At 40.1% G+C, this 18,229-nt stretch overlaps 1 long non-coding RNA gene across 2 annotated transcripts in view; it reads right to left on the bottom strand.

Moving 5' to 3' along the window:
- LOC122232522 overlaps positions 1 to 18,229 on the bottom strand; it is a 31,184-nt gene continuing 12,955 nt past the window's right edge. Inside the window, exons 3-4 of one of the 2 annotated variants that reach the window (XR_006209850.1) lie at positions 6,746 to 6,951; positions 1 to 73 (exon numbers count right to left, since the gene is read on the bottom strand). This is a non-coding gene — a long non-coding RNA (uncharacterized LOC122232522). Of the gene's footprint in view, positions 74 to 6,504; positions 6,952 to 18,229 lie in introns of those variants that run through there. The other variant, XR_006209849.1, reaches the window with a different exon arrangement.

The raw sequence follows: 18,229 nt of genomic DNA on the forward strand, positions 1-18,229 counted from the left end.
GGGCGCTAGATTGATTTTCAAAGTAGTTTTTCAAAGAGTCAAACATTTGTAACATCTGGCTGATGGTGGACAGCTGAGAGGAAAAAGTACATACTGTCATGCTTGAATATTTTTAAATTCAACCTCAGCTTAATCACCAACTATTTGTCGTTCATTTACTTTACATATTTTATCAGCTCACCTTGTTCCTTCTGCATGTATTCCTCAGATGTAATCTTTGGTTATCCATTCACATTTACAAATGAAACCTATTTTGCTGAGTATAGGTCATTATTAATTTGCCTATGTGATTGTTAACTCTATCTCCAGCAGCCAAAAACTGGTTTTCCACTGTTGTCTTGGTATGCCACCTAATTTAAATTTGGATATCTTATTTTAAATGAAGTATTAACACTAACAGTTCAATTAAAATAAGCCTGGATTGGTTTGATATACCTCTGCTTTTTGCTTTCAGATTCTGCCACGTATGGTCTAGTGATGTGGATGACACAGGAGCAATAAATAGAATTCTCACTTTAACATGTAGTTAACTCTGAAAGTTAAACTACCTCCCTTCCAGAGCCTTTACAAATGCTGTGTAACTAACACTTCCCTTTCACTGGAAGTTGGCAGAGTACTCACTGAATAAAACAAAGTGAGCTCAGACATGAGCGGTCAGGGTCAGCTATCTCTTCATTGGATGCCTTATTGGTAAAGCCATACTAACCACTTTAATAATAGGTTCCAACACTTTAGTGGCTTATCCCAGTGGAAGTATATTTGTCACTCATGTACCAGTCACAGTGGATGTTCCTCATCAGTGAGTAGCTATCCTGATCATGGTGGTTCAGGGACCCAGATTCCTGCCAACATATGGTGTCACAATTTAAATAGACTCCTCTGTTGTGTGTCTAGATGGCAGATGGAACAGAGAGCCTCTTAAAGGTCTTGACCTGTAGGTGACACACATCACCTCCACTTATATTCTGTAGTTGATTACAGACTACATGTCTACACATGTAGGTCAAAGGGACTAGAAAATGCAGTCGTTAAATTGGGCAGCCATGTTTCAACTGCCATTCCTTATCATAGAAAGATAGCACAATTTTTGGTTGACAGCAAGCACTCAATGTCATTGATTCTTAACCTCTTACATTATACTAAAACAAATTCCAGATGGTTATTAAAATTTTTTTAAGTAGATAATTATAATCAAAGGGAAAAGTCTTTGTATTATGACACAAAATGTAGAACTCATGAAACCAAAACATTAATTAATTCACCTAGAAACATACACCAAGGTAACCAGCAAGTTGGCAGGGGTAAGTAGGTGGAGGGAAGAGCTCATGACTCAAACCACAGGTAAAAGTGATCACTTCTTTAATATATGAATGGTTCCCATAAATGAAGAAGAAAACCCAACAGCCCCAAAGATAAACCAGAAAAACACATAAGGTGATAGTTCACCCAGGAGCACCTAGGTGGGTCGGTCAGTTAACCTTACAACTCTTGGTTTCGACTCGGGTCATGATCTCACAGTTTGTGAGCTCCAGTGCGCTCATGGCCTGGAACCTGCTTGGAATTCTCTGTCTCCCTCTCTCTCTGCCCCTCCCCTGCCTGCTCTCTATCTCTCTCTCTCTCAAAATAAATAAACTTAAAAAAATAAATAACAAAGCCTATGCTTTTTTAAAAAATAAAAGATGATAGTTCACCCAAAGAGGAAATATGATGATTCTAAGCAATAATTTAAAAATAAAACCAGCAGGGTAGCCTGGGTGGCTCAGTTGTTTAAGCTTCCAACCCTTGATTTCTGCTCAGGTGATCTCACCGTTGTGGGATCAAGCCCTGTGTTGGGCTCCATGTGAAGCCTGCTCAGGATTCTCTCTCACCCTCTCTCTCTCTCTCTCTCTGCCCCTCCCCTGCTCACTCTCTCTCAAAATAAACATTTAAAAATAAATAAATAAATAAATAAATAAATATTTTTAAAAAGCTGTTAAAATTACTAGGATAAACCATTTAAAAAATTTCCAGGCCTCTCCAACCACATATCCTTCTCCTCTCCACCTTGCTAAGCTGGCTCCTGGCCTGGAGCACAATGTAGGAGGGGTTACACAGCTTCTCAAGGTTCTCTGATTAGGTGTCCTAGTGATGTGGGACTGGGCTATAATCTGCAGTACACAGGCTTTGAATTAACTTCCTTGCCTGGGTGTAGTGGTAGAACAGGCTCTCCAAGACTGGTATGACTGGCTGGATGGGTATTGGAATCAGGAAGCACTCCCCACCAAGTTCCCTGACCCGACAGACAAGTGACTCAGCTCTGTAGGTTGGCAAAACCACTGGCTGGGCTCTCTGTGCAACTCCTACTATGTATATATGGGGCTGTAGGATCGTCTGTGCAGCTTCCCCGGTAATCTGGTTAGGCTTCCTGTTCTGGCAGGTGGGAATATTAGGCAGGGCTTTGAGCCTGATTCCCTGCCAAGGCATGAGTATTGAACAGGCTCCAAGGTGTGTATGGCTTATTTGCTGTGGACCTAAATCCCCAACCAGACTGGGCCACCAGCTCATCTCAGCAGATGGTCAGAGCCCCTGGCTACCATCTCTACTTGGTTGCTCCTCCAGGGAAGAATGCTGTCAGCCAAGCTCTGAACACTGGTTGCTGTAAACCCCACCCCCACTCCTCCATCTCAATATGATCCCCAGGGATCAAGCCTCACAGATTTTCCCTATGATCCTTATGAGATTAAGACCCACGTGGGCCTCCCAGAAAGCATTCCACGGTGCTGGGAGAGCTGGATGTTCAGCTTGGGTTCTTTTTTCCCCAGTGGAAAAACTGTAGGTCCGGGTTGGGGTGAGGTGCCTCTCAGTGCAGTGCTGTGCTAGCCTGTGCAATCTGAGCATAGCTGCTCCTCTTACCCTGCTAATGTGATCCTTTTCAGTCTCTGTGTTGTAGGGGGGTGCTTCAACCCTACCCCCATGCTGTGGGATTTTCAAATGGTGACTGAAATTGGGAACGATCTGTGTTGCCATCTTGATGACATCCCTCCCCCGCATGCCTGGTTTCATCTTTAGACCATGCTTTCATAACAGTTCCTTGGATTTGATCTTTTCCTGGAGCCATTTCTTAATATTAGCATTGTTAGCTATTTGAAGATGCTGTTTGAAGAACCTTCAAACCTACAGTTTCTCGTGTTTAACAACTTCTCTCTCTCTCTCTCTTTACTTTACATTGTGCAATAAACCGCACCTTCAACAATCTGCTCAAGAGGATTCTTAGTTTGGGGCACATGGCTGGCTTAGTCAGTTGAGTGTCCAACTTCTGCTCAGGTCATGATCTCTCAGTTCGTGAGCTCAAGCCCTGCATGGGCTTGCTGCTGTCAGCACAGAGTCTGCTTCAGATCTTCTGTCCCTGTCTCTCTCTGTCCCTCCCCCACTCCCACTCACTCTCTCAAAAATAAAACATTTTAAAAAGTTAAAAAAAAAAAAAAGATTCTTAGTTTAATCATCCAGTCAGTGTCTTTTCTAGTTTTCATGATACCCCATGGAACAGTGCCTCTCAACTTTTTGCCACCACAGAGCAGGGATTTTCTTTTCACCAGTCTCCAATAATATTCTTCTCACTTACCTTATGGCCTCTGTGGCAACCTCCTTGAGGGCCACAGGGTTGATGATAGCAATTCCAAGGCCTTTTGCCTTTCACTAAAAGTCTCCTTAACACGTTCTAGCTTATGAGGCGCCTGGGTGGCTCAGTCGGTTAAGTGTCCAATTCTTGATTTCAGCTTAGGTCATGATCTTATGGTTTGTGGGTTAAAGCCCCACATTGGGCTCTGTGGTGAGAGTGCAGAACCTGCTTGGGATTCTCTCTCCCTCCCTCTCTCTCTCTCTGTCCCTCCCCTGCTCACTTTCTCTCTCAAAACAAATAAACTTAAAAAAATTTTTTTGTAATATTAATGAAAGTTTTTTTAAAAAAGATGTTCTAGTTTTTCCCTACTTGCTCAGTCCCAAAGTTACCTCTACATTTTTTGGGTTCTGTTATACTAGCAGTACCAATGTCTATACTAGTCCCCTATTATCCCCTAACAAATTACCCCCAAACTTAGTGGCATAAAACATAATCACATTTATTGTCTTTCATATTTTCTGTGGTTAAGGAATTGGGGAATGGCTTTGATTAGATATACTATCTTGCAGTTCTCATGAGATTTAGTCAGAGGTCATCTGGGGACATGTATATCTGAAGGCTTGACTGGAAATTCAAGGTGGCTAACTCATGTGGCTGGCAAGTTGGGCTGCCTATTTGGGAGAGGCCTCAGTTCCTCTACATGTGGCCCTCATCACAGGGCTGCTTGTGATGTAGCATCTGGCTTCTCCCAGAACAAGGGATCCAATTGTGCTAGCCTAGAATGTCACACAAGAGCACCTCTAATGCACCCTACTGGCTGTAACAACTAATTCTAACTCAATGTGCAAGGAGACTAAAGAGTGTGAATATCAGGAGGTGATGATACTTGAGAGCCATCATTGATTCTGGCTACTATTTACTATTTGTTGATTTTTACCATAGCTATGGGTCATATTTTCCTTCTTTGCATGCCTAGTAATTTTTTATTGGATGCTGGACCTTGAGAGTGTATATATGTTGAGTACTAGATTTTTTGGCTTCCTTTAAATACTACTGGACTTTGATCTGACAGGAAGTAATTTATACCAGGTTGATCCTTTCAAGACTTGTTTTTAAGCCTTGTTACGGCAAGTCTAGAGTAGTCTTTAGTCCAGGGCTAGTTGTGCCATAGTATTAGGCAAAACTCTCTGGAATTCCTACTGAAAGCCCCAAGTGGTCAATGGGGACTCTGCAGTCTGACTGGTCAAAACTTAAACATCTCCCAGCTCTGAATGAGCTCTGGCAACTTTTTGGCATATATTTCTCTAATTCTGTTTTGCTCATGGAGTTTTATCCCATGCATGTGTGATTAAGTATTTAATAAAGGACTCCAGACAGGCTTTGCCTGACTGCATGGAAGTTCCTCCTCCAAATCTATGACTGAGTATTTAAAGACAAACTGAAGGGAACCCTGTGCACATTTCTGAAGCACTTTATTTCCATAGTTTCCTCCTCTCTGGCACTCAGCTTCACATCTTCCGGCCACCTCATTCCCCCTTAATTCAGCTTGGTCTCCTCAGCTTAGAGAAAATGCTGTGCTTTGCCTAGTTTCTCCTTCCTGAGCTGCAGTCTGGGAAATGTCTCCAAGAAGAAGGTCAGAATCGTTCTATGCTTCACCTCATTGTTCTTTTTTTCCAGAGATCACAGTTCTCCACTGTTTGTTGTCCAATTTCTGAAAACAGTGGCTCAACACATTTTGTCCCACCATTTAGAATAAGAAGACCATCTTTCTCTCAATTATCTCATTGGAGCTGGAAATAGAAGCCTCCTATTCTTTTTCCTATTTATGTCATTCATTTTGCTATCGAAGTTTCCAGTTTGGGCTCACTCTAGTTCGTCTCCTTGGAGTAAGCTTTGAAGTAATATGGGACTTCAACATATCTGGGAAATCCCTTTACTCTCTCTTGATAAATTAATAACAATGTAATATTTTAAAAAAAGATCTTATAATCCCCTTGATTGGCTCTTACACCTTCTAAAATAACAACAGAAGGACTCTGCTTTAACAAATAGGTTTCCAAGGAAATTGCAAGAGAGACTGATGTATATACTATGCCAATTGCCTGGAAAGTTCAGAAAAGTTCTTCCATATAACATTTTTGTCTTCAAATTTCAAAGAATAAGTCACCACTGTAAATAATATCCTTTTATGCTGCAAATCTGCAAAACAGTATGACTCTCACCCTCTATTCTTGCCTCCCCCACCCTACTTTTTTCCTTTTCTTTATGGAGAAAGATCTTGGGGGTGATATAAGTATAACTTTGTTAGTTAGTGTTCGTCAAAGTACATGGTCATACCGCCTAAAGTTAAAGAATTTGTTGACCATATAAAAAAACTACAGGGGCACTTGACTGGCACTTTACTTTACCATGCTTGGTAAAGCATATGATCAGTTGATTCAGGTTGTGAGTTCAAGTCCCAATTGGGTGCAGAGGTTACTTAAAAATTAAAAAAAAAAAAAAATAGGGGCGCCTGGGTGGCTCAGTTCATTGAGCGTTTGACTTTAGGTTAGGTCATGATTTCATGGGTTTGAGCCCCGCACTGAGCTCTGTGCTGACAGCTCAGAGCCTGGAGCCTGCCTCAGATTCTGTGTATCTCTCTCTCTCTCTTTGCTCCTCTGCCACTCATGCACTCTCTCTCTCTCTTTCTCCCTGTCTCAAAAGTAAATAAACATTTAAAAAATTTAAAAAAAAATTTAGGTATCAGCTGAGAGTATCTAAAAAGAGAGAGAATAAATCACAACACAGCTATACTTATAATGAAGAACATATAAGCATTTATAATTATTTTGATTTTATATTAAATTCATAAATGATATCTGTTATTGTTTTATGTGTGTGTGTGTATATATATATACATATATATATACACATACCTTGAAAATACCATGTAATAAAATACTTATTATCTGATGCTGTGCAGAGAAGAGCTGATATTCCTGGAAATTGTAGGTTTAAAATGATTTTACTGTTTTTCTAATATCAATAGAGAATATTAGCATTCTTTTCCTCTTTTGCATAAATAATTGAAAAGAATATATGATGTTCTATGAAAACAAAAAGGCTTTAAGAATTCTAAAGTTCAAGATTTTCTCGAGGGCATCTGACCTGAATCACACACTGGAATTACTGTAGGTCTCATCATCTTCACACTTCCTGGATGATGCCTTGAGACACAATCCTTCAGCCCAGAATTTCTTCAAGAGGCAGGGCACGGATTGGCAAATGGAGTCAGAATCCAGGAAGAGCCATTAAAACCACATTTCTTGTTAGCCATTTTGGTCCTGATAGGAAGAACAGTTTCACAGATTACCCTACGAAAAGAGGGAGGGTAGAAAAGAGGTGGATGTTAACACTTCTTTCTTTTTGACAACAGTAATAATAAGCCTCCATTCTGGTGTTAAAAGTGTGCCATCAGTTCTCTCACTTCACAAGTACTTTTTGAGCATTTGCATTGTGGCACACACTCCTCTGGGCACAGACTGTAAGCAAGGTACGAAATAAACAGAAGTCGCTAGCCCCATGGAATTTACGTACTAGTGGCTGAGGAAGAAAACACACAAGATAGGAAGTTAGGAGGTGATCATCATCATGGAGAAACCTCACAGCAATTACCATGAAGTCCAGCAAAATAACGTGAGACCTCATCACTAAAGAAGAATTTGTGTGTACTTGCACCCACAAGTTAGTGTCCACGCATGCATACACATGTGTTGGTGGGCGGGGCAGGAAATTGCCACAGTGGTATATGACCAAACTAGGCTGATTCTTATAAGTATATTAACATACATTAACCTGGAAAGTAAATTTAGGTAAAGTAAGTGCAGTACTCCTACATAGTATCAATCATGATTATTGTTCTATTCCTTTTTCTAAGATGGCTTGGGATCAGCATCAACTTTCTGGATATCAACAAGAAAACTGATTTTGAATTATAAAGTATGTACTTTATTTTAGCAGAATTTATTAGATTTAAGAGTTCACTCTAAGGTTTTAAGTAAGTAGAAAAACAATCAAATAGAACTGACATTCCAGGGGGACTCCATAATAAAAAGCCCACACCTCATTATTTTGCCATAACAAAATTCTTCACTCACTGGACACTCCAGCCAAGCCCTCAAGATCTTCAACACACTCTGGTGTGTAGAATACTCTAGTAAATGCAGGAATTGTTACATTTGTTTTATGGACGACTACCTTTTTGAAAGTAGAAGAGAAAAGGGAATGCCATAATGTGACACAACAAAATCCAAACAAAGGTACATTTTTCTCAAGTCCAGTGCAATATCTGTCCCCTAAACTTTTGTGGAAAATCAGCATATCAGACACAACAAAGCATGTGGAGGTAGACTGACTTCAGAGATATACAAAATTCAGTATCTAGCAAGACAGAAATATAGCGAAAAAGCACTGATATATGCTTTCAGGCAAAATAGGAGATTATGTTTTGTACAGACATGTCAAATGTCCAGAGCCTTTCTTAAGGGGTTCAGAATGGTACAATTTTTTTTCATCCTCTGTTCTAATGTTGGTCCAACAAAATAAAACACACACTTAAAGTTTCAGGTCGGTGGAGCCCATATGACAGTCAATTCATTCAAATAATAACTGTCATCAAGAAAATAATGGGGAAAATCATTAAGGTCATGATGTTAAAAGATCTTGAAAAAAATTAATGAAATAAATAAGTTTTCCTCCTCCAAAATAAAAACTATATTCCAGGTGTTAAACTGCTACGGAAATCATAAAAGAAATGTTAATAGGAAAAACACACAACTCATCAATAAAAACCTAAAGCCAACAAAATCTTGAGCCAAGAATCAATTGCAAGCCATGATAGAGCTATTGAGGTTTTTTTTTAGGTCATTTATTGAAGAAACAGATATTTGGCATAGAGCTGGTTGAGCCTAAAACACCCTTAGTAGGTATGCGTAGTTTTTGAATAGATGTTACCAAGAGAGGTAGCAGCATTTTCTCTCTCTCTCTCTCTCTCTCTCTCTTTCACACACACACACACACACACACACACACACACGGGGTTGCAAACCAGATTCCCAAATATATTAATCCTTTAAGGTTTTACTTTCCATTTTTCTCTTTGTATTGAGCTATTTTCCCCACGATTATTTTCTCAATAGGTAATCTCTGAGCTAGACAACTAATGAAATCATACAAATATACACCTACACAGACAAACACAGACTTTTTTCTCAGTTTTTGTCTTCTACACATACTGCTTATATCTCTAAAGCAGTCTTTTACAATATTATTTATATAACAGGCCACCAGTTATCGTTCCCTCTAAAAGCGCACCTGTATCTTTCATCAACTCTAATGGAAATTCTGTGAGCACACTACTGCTGCTGGGTTCAAGAGTCAAAGACGGGACAAGGTTTTAGGAATTTTTCAGACTGCTGACCAAGAAATATAGTTCATTTCCTCCATTATCAATACTATTTCAAATGAAGCTCATAATATTTCTGGAAAGGAAATTTGGTACCTTTAAAAATAAACAACAACTTCCTTTTATTTCAATACTCTCTCTGGTGCTTAAAAGGAAATACATTATTGATGCCTTTTGCCAACAATTTGTTAGTAATAAAATGAATAAAAAGCTAGTGCGTCACCCAGTTCCTTCACCAGTAATGAATAAATATAATCTATAATTTCAATACCCTTTGTAATAACATTTACAGATTTTCCACACAACTGATGGCTTCTCTCATCCTCACACAGACAAATATGTGCAAAACAGGCCACTGTCCCCACAGCTCTTTCTTATTTTCTTGCTGAAACGTGGTGAAATGCAGACAGTTTCAGGTGTCTTCAGGAATGTTGAGAAATACTTTGTCCGTTCCCTGAGAAAAGGCTTCATTATTTCTTCATACGAATTCTGCTTCCAGTTGATTCACTCCTGTAATAGCGTTTTGAGACCAAAAACTTTTCAGCAGATTGGTTTTCTGGGGTAAATCTCTCCTTATCACATGCTGTGTTTTCCTCACTTTGTCCTCATTGCCATTCATTAGAAGGAATAGGTGATTTTGAAAGTCTCTAATCAACAATGGCTACTTGCCTCAGTTTGGCCAAGGCATCCTCATCCGACCAAAGGAAGAATCTTCAAATCACTGATGGTTGGCAGCATAAAAGTGTGCGTATGTAAGATCCAAGCTCAACTTAGGATATGTTGTACTGTATATTACTTTACATTCATTCTGGGATCTGTTGTGCTGGGAAAGCAGTTGCCTAGCTACTCTTACAAATGAAGTTTAGAGATCCCAGATTTGCATGTACCTGTTCAGAAATGCAAAGATGATAGCCCTGTCTGTGCCTTTTGAAAAGAGCAGAGGTAGTCATCCTACATAAGGGTGATCGTAAGGGCTTTCCTCCCTTTATCACCCCCTCTCCTGGCCATTTCCAGCCATGGATCTCAACAGACCAATGCCACTGTAGACAGAAACAGTGCCCATCACTAAGAGAAGAAATTGTTTTATCTACTGTGACACCTCGTTTTATTTCCTAAAGATCAGAGACCAGCTCACCTTTGGGCCTGACTCTGCAACAAATCCCCAAAGCAAAATGACAAAACCCAAACTGTAGGATCATGCTATGTCTATTCACAATTATGAGACACAGATCTTGACATACTCGTGTCAAGGTACGAGCCTCCCCAAGTCAGGGTTATTTATTTCAAACTATGGATGTGACATCTTGTGTTTTTTTTAAATGCTAATGGATATAGCCTTTTAAATACAAATTATTATACTGAAAGTAATATCATGAAGAAGTGAGGAATCATGTGAATAACAAAGTTTCTAAGGCAGGAGCCTGACCTCTAAGGTACAATTTGAGCCTAATTTAGACTTAGAAACCCACAGACCTGAGTTTGAAATACAATGCATTTAAAATGCAAAGTTGTCCTTTAGAGGACCATTTAGCACAAAGTTGGTCATGAAGACAAAAGAAAATGCTGGCACTGAAATTGGGGAGGGCAGTGGGGTAGAGGGTTGTGTCTGGTCTTTCTTCTCTCCTCTGCTCCTCCCCCACCCCCATCCTGCTGCTGGCTCCAAGAAGGGGCAAAATCACATTAATTGTCAGCTTTCCCTTAGATCTCATTGGTGGGGTGTTTGTATCCCCCAACACAGATACTCTTCCAGCTGGCTTCTTTTAAAATCCCTTTTGTGGTTCACTCCACACAAACTCCTACTGAGGTCCCCTGCCCTCCAGAGAGGGACCTGTCTAGCACACTCAAGGGTAGCTCCTCTGTGCAATAGCTACTGATCCATGAAATCGCATATCCTTCCTTCCCAAATGGTATGTTTTTCTGCTGCCCTTCCTCTTTACCTTTTTAACAGATAACTTCTGGCAAAGTCCTGCCTTTAGAATTCTTTTTTCTTCTGCTATAGAAATTCTTAAGACAAAAGTCATGCACTAGTCTCTCCACCAAGAGAAGAAGAGGCCACTCACATACTCATATACACTCATATGTATGTATTCCCAAGGCATGTCAAAGAAGACTTGAGAAATCTTTATGCTCTTTAGACTGTTGGAAATGACAGCCACTGAACTTTATGGATGCAGTAAAGATTCAATCACCTACTGTTCCCAGCTGAAATTCTGTGAGAACAGGAAAAGCCCCACTCCTATTTTGTTTTACGTGCCTGTAAGTGATTGTAAAACAAAAACAAGACCTGGATTCTTCATGCATAAAGCATTCACTGATATAGAGGAAAAACCATTGGACAAGCAAGAAAATCACAGCTCACATACTGTCTCCATTTCTCTCCAGCTGTGCACCTGGATAAGAGGAGCTTTACCTCGGTACACTTCCAGTTACTTTGCTATAAAATGAAAACCATACATACACATACATACACCTAGAATATCTGGAACAGAACATCCAGGCTTTTTAGAATAATTCCTCTCTTATCATTAAATCCAATGCTAAGAATTATAACATTTTCTGAGAAAGCAATCACTAAATGATCACCTCCTTAAATGCAGGGACCCTGTCTCGTTTACATTTCTATAACAAGTGCTCAAATGTTAATCAAATGGATATATTTTTTAATAAACTCAAAACGGAAGAAATCTTTAAGATGGCAAGGATGTGAGTGACACCCAAATAGGTCTATGTCCTAATCCCCAGAACTTGCCCATATGTTTGTTATGTTATGTACAAAAAGGGAATTAAGGTGGCAGATGGAATGAAGATTGCTAATCAGATGACCTTAAAATAAGGACAGTAACCTGGATTATCCAAGTGGGCCCAATGTAACTTCCAAGTTCTCTTTTTTTCCTTCATTTTTTTCTAAAGTTTATTTCTTTACTTTGAGAGAGAGGGAGGGAGAGAGTGCACGCACAACTAGCGGGCATGCTGCGGGGGAGGGGGTTAAGGGGCAGGGAGGGACAGAGAGAGAGGCAGAGAGAGAATTCCAAGCAGACTCTGCACTGCCAGCGCAGAGCCCGACGTGGAGCTCCATCTCACAAAACCGTGAGATCATGACCTGAGCCACAATCAAGGGTCAGATGCTTAACCGAATGAACCGCCCAGGCTCCCCACCAATGTCATCTCCAAGTTCTTAAAAGTGGAGAGACCATGACAGGCTGGGAAATGTTTCAGCATTTGGCATTCCACAATTTTTCTTTCACCTGTAAATGAAATTGATGAAAATGGTTAATTTTCACTTTTATTCCCGAAGCCCAGCACTATTAGATTCTGTTCCATGATGGGGACAGTTTGTACATATATGCACGCAGCAGTAGAAGGAAACTGAAGCACAAGCTGCTTTACCAAGTTCGGTGCTTTACATATACAAACATGTGATTGTATGTGTGTGCATGTCCAGCAAAATGTGTGTCTACCCAGTCACACCTGTGAGGAGGACTAGCCTGCGGCCCAGTGTTTCTATCTTTCCTCTCTGCCATACTTGGTATGCCTCTCGTCCGCAGACTAGTTCTCATGTCACAAGCTGGCTGCAGCCTTCTCAGGAACACATTCAGACACAACTGCATTGAGAAGGAAAGCGACTGCTTATCCGTGTGCCTCTTATAACGAGTGAAAAGCCTTTCCTCCAAGAACCGAAGACTTCTCACATCTCACTGGGCACAAATGCAGTGGCATGCCCACATCCGATTCAATAACTGACCAGCAAAATTGGATCACAAGAACTGGCTTAGATCAATTAGAATTTATTCCCCGGGATGTGGATAGTATGATCCTTCTCAAGTCACATGAGTTAGGACCACACACTGCAATGCAATAAAGGCTCTACATCAAGAGAAAAGGTAGGAATGACTTTTAGGTAGGCAAACAACAAGATTTTTTTCCGGTAACACTCCTTGAAACTTCAACATGTTTCCTAATGTGTAGGGAAGAAAACCAACTGCTCGTATCCATAGCCAATCTTAGATCATGTTAACTATCCCATAATGGTAGCCCATCCCAGGAATAGTGTGAGACTTCATCTGAAAGTGTCCTAAATAAACTTATTCCATTTAGTATGTTTTTTCCTTTGGCTATAGAGGAAAGAAAGTGGAAGCAACAATCGATACTTGAGAAATTGTGCTACTATATCCACAACCTCCTCTAAAAGAACATTCACAATAGCCGGCTATACTCCCTTTCATGTTTGCCCATCAAAATTTCTGTTGGTCATTTCACAATGACACTCAAAACAGCCCAAACTAAACAATAATGACACGCAGCTTTCTTTTAGATAGAAAAAATATGTTGTAAAGTAATATAAGCCATCTTTCATCTAATAAATACTGAGCTCCTTTTATATTCTCTTGTTTGGGACTACAGTAATAATAATTAGCAAAAACAGACCTAAAGCATGACCTCGTGGAGCTGGAGTCCAGTAGGGAAGACAGGCATTACTGGCTAACAACAGTAATAAAAACAAATGTCAAATTGTCGGTGATAAGGGCCAAGAAAGAGAGATGCAGTGAGGTCCAGGAAGGCAGACTCAAGGAGGTGAAGCTTAAGCCTGTATTGTGGGTAGAGAGAAGCCACCTTGGTAAGCAGTGTTGGGGTAGAAGAGTGACCCAGAAAGAAGGAACAGCATGTGAGAAGGCTCTGTGTCAAGAGAGACACTGGCTAGAGAGGTTGTGCAGGGGAATTTCTGAAATGTCTTATCTAAGGAGTGGTATAATCAGATTTATATTTGAAAGGGTTATTCTGCCAGGGTAAAGGTCAGATGGCATGCAAGAAGGCCACTTTTAAGGCCAAGGTAATACACCACATAAAAAAAAATGGTACTCCCTCAGATTAGGGTAGAAACTGACAGAAGAATTCAAAAGATTTTCAGGAGGTAAAAATTTCAGAATTCAGTGATACATAGGATGAGAGATAAGCTAGTACATTCAATGATCGGTGGTACCAGTCAGTGAAAAGAGAACGTACAAATAGGACTTGGGGCAGTCAGGGGGGACATCCAAAATACGTAAACATCTCATATAACTCAATAATAAAACAAAACAAGAAATAATCTGATTTTAAAATGAACAGAGGCACTGAACAGACATTTTTCCAAAGAAGACATACAGATGACCAACAGGTACATGAAAAGAAGTTCAACACCACTCATCACTAGGGAAATGCAAGTCAAAGCCACAGTGAGAAACCTATCATCTCACATCTGTTAGAATGGCTACGAACAAGAAGACAAAAGATAACAAATGTTGGGGAAGATGTGGAGAAAAGGGAACCCCTGTGTACTGTTGGTGGGAATGTACACTGGTGCAGTCGCTGTGGAAAACAGTATGCATTTGGCATTCCGCATTAAAATAAAATTAAAAATTAAAAATAGAACTACCATATGACCCAGTAATTCCACTTCTGGGTATTTATCTGAAGAAAACAAGAACAGTAATTTGAAAAGATAGATGCACCCCCTTGTTCATTGAAGCATTATTTATAACAGCTGAGATATGGAAACAACCTAACTACCCATTAATGGATGAGTGGATGAAGAAAATGTGGGATAAGTATAAAATGGAAAATTATTCAGCCATAAAAAGGAACAAACCTTTCCCTTTGCCATGACGGATGAGACTTGAGGGCACTATGCTAAGTGAAATAAGTCAGAGAAAGACAAATACTGCATGATCTCACTTATATGTGGAATCTAAAAACTGGTGACTTCAGCAACAAGTGTTGAGAATACTTCTGTTGAGGCAGAGGCTAAATGGGAATGGATTGGGCAGTACGTGGAAGGTGAGAAAATGGATGCCGTGACTTCAAATCATCTCTGAAGGAGTTTGAGTGTGGAGGAGAGAGATAGAGAAGGATAGCTCGAACGGTGTATGAGAACCAAATATAGTTATTTTAATGAGGGAGTCTTTAACATATTTAAAGGCTACCAGGAGGATTCAGTGAGTAGAGACTGACGTTACAAGATAGAGAAGGAGTTATCAATACCATAAAGAACTGGAGAAAAAAACAGGAAGATGGAATCCAAAATACAAGTGGGGGGACTGGCCGCTGACAAGAGAGAAATCGAAGTTTGGAATGGTAAAAGGAGAGGCTGGTGCACTGGGAGGAATAGAGCGTGAGGAACTTGTCAGAGCCAGTGAAGTTCAAAGTGCTGGAAAGTGATGACCATGTGATCTGGAATAATGGGCGGTTGTGGTCAGAGGGTAAAATGCCATCCCTTCTGACTCTGGAGGTGAGGTTAATGGAATACGCTCTGTCTCATTTCCTTAAGACCCATAAGGGGATTTACAGGCTAAAAAATTGTGTTTAAAAGCCAGGCTTCTTCTTCTGCTTTTTGGTTCATAACCAATCAATCGGAACCTTTCTTTCCACCGTTTTGCTGTCAAAGTAGATGTTAAATATTCTGAGGATGCTGTCCAAAATAGCATAGAAAATGTCAGTGTGAGACTTGCAATAACCCAGATTCAATTCTCTCAGAACTAAAGCGACCTAGTTTTCATAGTAGGTGGAAAAATGTATTATTAGTCTGTTTCCAAGATTTCCACAAGAAAAGCACAGTCATTATGTTAATATAGTGGGTTGAGCTTTTATAAAATAGACTTGGAAAGCGTAAAATATACGAGTATATAATTAATCTTTGCATTATGCTGTTGAGCTCTACAGAAGCTTCCAACACCTGGCACCAGGAATCTTTTACCCAGAAGAACTCTCCTCTTCACGTATTCATCTCCAGATATGGTGAGAGCCATCTTCCCAGGCACTCACTACAGAACACTCATTATACTTTGTGAGATGGAACTTAATGGAAGTCAACACTAGTAGCTATATCTAGAGCTTTTGTTATTAGCACAATTATATGACCACACATCAGTCCAAGGCAGCATCCCCAGGCCCCACTTTGAGCACAAAGATTTTAGACTGAAGATTTCTGTTGAATGCCTCCATTCCAGGCTTCTGAGCAAGTACCATATACAGTGGGTCAAAGGAAATCCAGTCACATTTGGTGACTGGGTGGAAGAGGTATGGAGGGAGAGACAGAGAAAGGGAGAAGGAGAGGGAGAGCTATCGATTTTAGGTTAGGAGGCTCTGAGTCCAGAAATTTTTCTGAATTCAACCTGCCCACCATTAGGCTCACCCACAGAGGTAAACGGCTAAAAGGAACAGGAAATACTGGAGAGTAACAACAGGTCACGTATGTAATTCTCTCCATGAGACTTTCCTCCTAAGATGAAGATCTCCAGACTTAGATCTAGTCCTCAACCATAATTATAAGCTGTGCATTTTCACTGCATTTAGTAATGTAGTTCCTACTGCATTGGGAACATTGGCCTGGGGCCATGCTATAGTCTTGATACTTTCCTAGGAAGATCTAGTGGACACGAGTTACATTTAAAATCTGCCCATAAACCTTTTCTGTTGGTAATTGCACCTTATATGGTCCATATAATTCTTACACAGCTGCCAGTCAAGTGGACACATAACCCAGATCAATCAATGAGGGTCCTTTATAGGAATACCAGGAGAGAGACTAATGGCTTCTGGTTTGAGGGCTGTGAATATCATGAAAATCTAGTGCTGCTGGGGCAAGCTTTCCTGGAACATGGACAGATGTGGAGGAGGATGAGGACAATACAAAGAAAAACAGAGCCAACAGTGGAGCATCTATATGGAACTGTTTGAAGTCATTCAAGTCCTGAACTTTTAAGTCTCATGAGTTGATAACATTCACTTTTGCTTAAGATAGTTTGCACTGGGCTTCTATTACTTACAACAAAAAGGGATCAGACTGACGAAGAGGAGGAAAACACGTGGTAAAGGGAGGGAGAGGAGAGGAAGTTCCCAGAACTAGAGCTAGACAACAACTTTACAACAGCATTTAGAACGGGAAGATAGCTGGTTCCCCACTGGGATCCCTTCCTTTGTCTTCTGTAGGCCCAGGATGATATGCTAAACCAGAATATGTTAACAGAGTCAGGTCGGAGCTAAGATCTCTTCCTTCTCCTTCCTCAAACACCTTCAGTATGCCTCTCACTTACAAATAGCATTGCTAGAAGAGCGTAACTCTAAGCACAGCTGACATTCTTACTGTCTTTCTCATCCTGCCTGTATTCTCAGCCAACTCGTACCCTTGGGCCAGACAGGGAACCCTGGCCAAGATCACTTTGTATCTGACTTCTCCTCACATAACCCAAATTAGGTTACTCAATGCCCGTTCACTTGCAAAACGCCCAGAGACACTCCTTTCCCTCGCACTGCAATTCCAGCCATGTATATTCCACCCCTATAACCAAAGAGGCTTCCATACACCATCGTAGCATTTGCCTTGACAGCATTTGTGAATTCTCATTATGCACACACTTAAGTGGATCACAGCATTTGTATACTAAGGAAAATATAATTTAAAAATGACATGGCCCTTGTATATATTTGGGCAACATTATCTCCTCTCTAAACCTTTTGAGTAAATTATAGACCATATCTGATATTATTTATTATTCTCAATTAGATACGTTCGGACACTTTCTCACTAATCTAACCTTACTTAAATGGAACCAACCACACTTCACTCCCTCTCCTCTCTTTACCAGGACTGGACCATTCAATACCCACAATTGACAGTAATCGCACGTAGTCACATTTCACCTATGCAGCCCTTTCTCTTTCTCTGGCACAAGCTATTAGTTCATCCTCTGATCCAGAAAAAAAAAGAAAACTCAGAGAACACATACTGTTCTGCCCCAAATTATTTTGAGAGTGTAGTAAATAGCTAATATGGTCCTCAACTACCTCTAAAGAATGAACAAAATAACTAAGAAGGATTAACATGGCCCAGATAAGGAAATACAATTTGACAAGCACCAAAACAATACTTCAGTAGTGACTTTTACATATGGGCTACAGTATTGGCCTTAACAACCACACGCTATAATATTTGAAGATCTATAATTAGGCAGGAAGATTAGGGATTCTTTGTCAGAAGAGGCAGATGTTTCCAAGCTCTGAAAAGCACAAATTGCTGGTCCCATCTCCCTTAAGTTTTAAATCTTTATTATTCCTTCATTCATTTTACCGACATATATTGAGAGCTAACATCAGTCACAGAGATGGATAAAACACATTCCACATAATAACTTTACAACATAATAAGTCATACA

This window comes from Panthera tigris, chromosome D3 (genome assembly GCF_018350195.1).
Source record: "Panthera tigris isolate Pti1 chromosome D3, P.tigris_Pti1_mat1.1, whole genome shotgun sequence".
Taxonomy (NCBI): Eukaryota; Metazoa; Chordata; class Mammalia; order Carnivora; family Felidae; genus Panthera; species Panthera tigris.